Source organism: Xenopus tropicalis, chromosome 6 (assembly GCF_000004195.4).
Source record: "Xenopus tropicalis strain Nigerian chromosome 6, UCB_Xtro_10.0, whole genome shotgun sequence".
NCBI lineage: Eukaryota > Metazoa > Chordata > Amphibia > Anura > Pipidae > Xenopus > Xenopus tropicalis.
Window position 1 is genome coordinate 126,938,191 of NC_030682.2, and position 5,385 is coordinate 126,943,575.

Consider the following 5,385-nt stretch of genomic DNA (forward strand, 5'->3'; position numbering starts at 1 on the left):
GCATTGTTTAAGGTAATTTTGGGCTTGTTTGCAGGTGTCTGGCAATACAAATTCATATTCCTAATGATTAGTTGTTGTGCTAATATTATATCAAGAGACAGTTTGGGCCTCAGCAGTTCATATAATGTAGTTCCTTGTCTCCCTAGGCATTTTCCCACCAGTAGGAGTAAGTAAGGAAGACTTTACTTTTACTCCAGGGAAGTGTTTATGTAATGTAATTTAAATAACCCCTTTTCCTTTCCATTCAAGTTTACGTTTCATTTTTACTAACTATTACAAAGCAAGAAGAAAAAGTGCATAAATCAAGTCACAAAGCACCAGTATTCTAGCCCCCAGTGTACTTTGTCCCCTTCTGCTGTTAGGTGGGAATGTTTGGTAGGGGACAAAAAGCTTTTGGGGATTTGGGCACTAAAAAAAAATCAAATTTGAAATATGGTTCAAAAATCAAATGTCTGGTATTTATGAAGTGCAGAAAACCTGAAAACTCAAATGCAAAACTTTGCCATCTAAAAGCTTGTGAGTTTCTATAGAAGTTGATAGGAGTTGTCCTAGGCAAAGTCAAGCCATATTTTCAATTTGAGGTATTTCATTTTTTTATTCAAACATGGTTTCCTTATTAATAAATAAGCAGGCATTCGATATGGGAATTTATTCAATTTAGAAAGACAAAAAGCGAATTCACAAACTTGAAAATTGATAAATAAGTCCATTAGTGTGGTGCACTGTGTGGCAACCATGTGAGGGAGGAATGGCAACAATAATATCCTGAATGTTAACAAACAGGTTAATTAATATCAAATGTTGGTCAGACTGCATCCCATCAGTTGAAAGGCTGTACACTGGCCAGGCCTAGGTTATTTAAATTATAAAACCCACAAAGTAATTTAATAACTGTACAGCTCAGAGATATGAACAAGGGATGTGCTGCTCACTAATACAGGAATGGGATCCCTTATTTAAAAACCCATTATCCAGAAAACTTCGGCAAGGGTCTCACCATTAGACTCCATTTTAAACTAATAATTTATATTTTTAAAAATGATTCCCTTTTCTCTGTAATAATAAAAAAGTAACTTGTTACTTGATCCCAAGTAAGATATAATTAATCCTTATTGGTGACAAAACAATTTTTATTGGGTTTATTAAATTATGCAGAATTATAGTGATTCAAATTTCAGAAAGATCCCAAATCTCATAAACTCCACATCCTAAACATTCTGGATTACAGGTCCCATACCTGCATGTGGTTCATTGGCTATAAATAACATTTCCCAATCCGGTTGTTTTCCAACCATTTCAATTCCCCTGTGTTAGTTCATGGATTTTATCAACAATAATAAAAATAAGATCCATCCAGTTGCAGCACATTTTCCCTGAAGCTTCTGTATGTGGCATTGAAACAGACATACTAATTACAATTGCTAAATGAAGTAATATTCCTAGCCTACAGTATCTTCTATAAGTCGAATATACACAAAGCAATAATTCAGAACTGCTCATATCCTTGGTTTAATCATCTTCCTATCTAAGGAGAAGATGATAATAAATCAGGTCAGCCTGCTCGGCTCTGAGATTGCTCTTTTTAATTGTAAAGTTCTGACTGTTCTCAGATAGAACATGGTTAAAATAACTTTAAAACCCCTATAATAAAAGCATGCAAGTATAAGATCAATTGATTAAACAGGATAATACCAGGCAGCTTTTCTGACCCCTGCGTGATGTGTCACCTTACTCTTTCCCAATGATCCCTACAATGTCTTTGTCTATTAAATCAAACTGTAGCTATGGCACATTAAATGCACAGTAAAGCAAATACATCAGCAGATTTTATAGGGAAGGGGGGGGGGGGTTTATGCAGTTTTGACATTTGAGACTTATATCGCAGGGTTGCAGGATTATTGGTGACTGGGTTCTGTTTATTCTCTGTAATGATAATATAACACCCAAAGGTGTGCATATTGCAGGTCAAATATGCAAAGTGAACCAATTATTGCGTATTATGGTTTATTAGGAAAGCCTGCCCTAGTTGAGCTTACAATCATCAGGAACGCATTAAACTTTCTTTATGTTTATGGAGGAAATTCAGACAAAGAAAGAAAATACAAAGGGTCAATTACTGTAATCCAAGAGCACAAAGGGATACTAAAGAGTGCACCTTAATGCTCATTAAAACAGCACTCGTGTCCAGGGTCTGGCTGTGCTCTGCATTTATTATGCAATGTATAATCACTAGGGAGGTGTAGGGGGCAGAAGGTGGGTAGCTACCTGCTTCCCCCTCCCACCCCATCTATGACAGTACCTTTGTGAATGGTGTTGATACACCCAGAATTTTGCATCCATTTTGGTTCTAGTTCATTAATAAGACTTACTGTGCCATATCATCCCCAGGCCGGGTACTGCATAGTTAGAGCCACTGTCGCTGCTTTCAGCATTGGTGATTGTTCAGCAGGGTGTGTATGGGGGGGCATACAGATACAACACTACAGGCTATTACACTAATAGCAAGTGACCCCCATCTTTTGTTTATGTTTTCAAAAAGTGCCCTCCCGGACAACAGCACAGGGGGCGATGTGCCCATAATGTCTGCAAACAGGCCAATAAATCACATTGAGAAATCTCAACCTTCAAATCCGAAACTGATGAGTCTGTTTGAAAGTAATAGCATTCACAGATATTATCTGAACAACAAAGGCGGTTTTTCAACCTTTTTTTCCTGATTTTTAACACCAGCCATGTTGAGAGCAGTGGTGTTAAAACCCCAGAATGCACCACATTTGCATATGAATCTTACCTTGCTGTTAATTTGCAGCTAACATATCCATGTCTGTAACGTAAGATCTTTCTGTAGACAGCTAAAAGACAAGGTCAGGTTGCTCAGGATTATAAAGCCAAAGCTCAGCACTTTTGAGTGACAGTGAGAGAGCGGAATAAATACACAGGGTGACAATGTGAATAGGAAAGAGCAGAGGTGTTAAAAGGGGCCAGGTGGCACGCTCTGCCGGGAGAAAATGTATTCATAGGTACAAATGCCAATTAGAGCACTTAACTCTATACAAGCAGTGGTCGCGTGGCAGCTGGGAGATATACCCGACTGCAGTGCAAATATAAAGCAAAAATGAAAAAGACACCGAGTGACAAACACAGGTCATCCGGCTGCTGTTAAACTTCCACTCTTTAATGGAAACTCCTCCCAAAAACTATGTTCTGCTGAATGGCAGAAAATGCAGTTTTAAGCAGTTTTCCAAAATACATTATCATTAAACCATTCCGTAGTTTTAAAATTATTTGTATTTGCTGAGAGCAGTCTGAAAGCAAACAGAAAGCAGACTTTTTTTTATCCATTTTTGGTTCTAGTGCAGACCCTTGAAACAATGTAGCAGCAGTCAGTTCTATTCCAGGTGTGATGGCTTCTGCTACACTGTTTTGGAAGTGTATCCCCCATTAATGATGTGTGGGTTGTTTCCAAACCTGCGCATATACCTGTGGGTTGGTCGGATTTGGGCCAACATCTACATAAGATTTGCAGGTCGTGGGTTGGGTCGAGCCAAGCTCTACCATCCAGCCTCCCTGCCTGTGACCTTACTATGCCCCGCCTCTGTCAGCCTTTACTTATAGATGCGCTCCAGCTCTGCTCCACCCCCTTCATGATGTCAGAAATGGGATGGGGAGGGTACAGGTCTATAAATGTCAGGTTTGGCGTAGGTTGGGAGCGGTGGGTTAGGGGCTGGTTGACATTTAGTTGACCACTATCCCCCATCAACACTGAACCACATTAGCCAAAAAACTCATACACATATATGTATATACGAACATACACACAAATGTATCTGCACATAAAGCATATGCATTCATAAAACTAGCTGAAGTCTGTGTATTTTGCCTGCCCAAGAAGACAATCAAGCCCTTAAATGGCACTTAGGAAATCTGCCTTTACAGCATCATTAGTGAGAGCATTCCACAGCTTCATTGCCCTCATGGCTTACCAACATTTGCATTGTTTTAGGGGAAACATAGCCTTTCAGGTGGCTTCTTGTCCTTTGGAGTAATACTTTAGAGTAAATAATGACATTTATAATGTCACCTCTCAAACATCTTTTCTCCGGAGCAAACAAAATCAACTTTGGAATACTTCATTGTTTTAATTCTTTTACCAGTATAGCGGTATAACTCTACAAGTCTTTACTAAATAATAACTGTAGGTTGGCAGCCCTACATTTAATGAAACCCATCAGATGAAAAAAGTGTATATAGCCCACACATTTGCACTTCTCCTCCCCATCCTCCTGACAAACAAATGGCACATGATGCTGGAGCTTCATTTTTAGCTCTGGTAGCCCCCCCTAGTGGCTCCCCCTGCCCAAAACTGCTCTGAATAACCCAGGTGATTGAGAGGGAAAAATATGCATTAATACCTGAAGTTTATTCCCTTATTTTAGAAAAGAGTACAGGTATCTGGAAACCCTTTATCCATAAAGCTCCGAATTATGGAAATCTTCCATATGGTCCATTTGAATCAAATAACTAAAATTTTAAAAAATGATTTCCTTTTTCTCTGTAATAATAAAACAATACCTTGTACTTGATCCCAACTAAGATATAATTACCCCTTATTGGGGGCAGAACAGCCCTATTGGGTTTATTTAATGGTTAAATGATTCCCTTTTCTCTGTAATAATAAAACAGTACCTGTACTTGATCCCAACTAAGATATAATTACCCCTTATTGGGGGCAGAACAGCCCTATTGGGTTTATTTAATGGTTAAATGATTCCCTTTTCTCTGTAATAATAAAACAGTACCTGTACTTGATCCCAACTAAGATATAATTACCCCTTATTGGGGGCAGAACAGCCCTATTGGGTTTATTTAATGGGTAAATGATTCCCTTTTCTCTGTAATAATAAAACAGTACCTTGTACTTGATCCCAACTAAGATATAATTAATCCTTATTGGAGGCAAAAGAATCCTATAGGGTTTGTTCAATTTTTAAATATTTTTTTTGTATATTTCTTGTGTGGTGATCCAAATTATGGAAAGATCCCTTATCCAGAAAACACCAGGTCTCGAGCATTGTGGCATTCTGGGTAGCAGGTTCCAAACCTCTGCTTTATTAACTTTAGCACTTACTCACACTGTCTAGAGCTGCATTGTCTGTTGTCCACCATAACCCCCAAATCATTTTCAATAATGAACAACAGCTCCACTTGTTCATTTCAGCAGCCTGTCTAAAATTGGATGAAAATTAATTTAATCAGTTTGATTATGTGATGTTGCTCTGCTTTAAAAAAAACAATGTTAGTGAGCAAAGGAGTCATCTGATGTTTCTCTGGTCAGTTCTAAGCAGAACATCACAAAATCATTTTTAAGCTAGCTGTAGCCAGTCA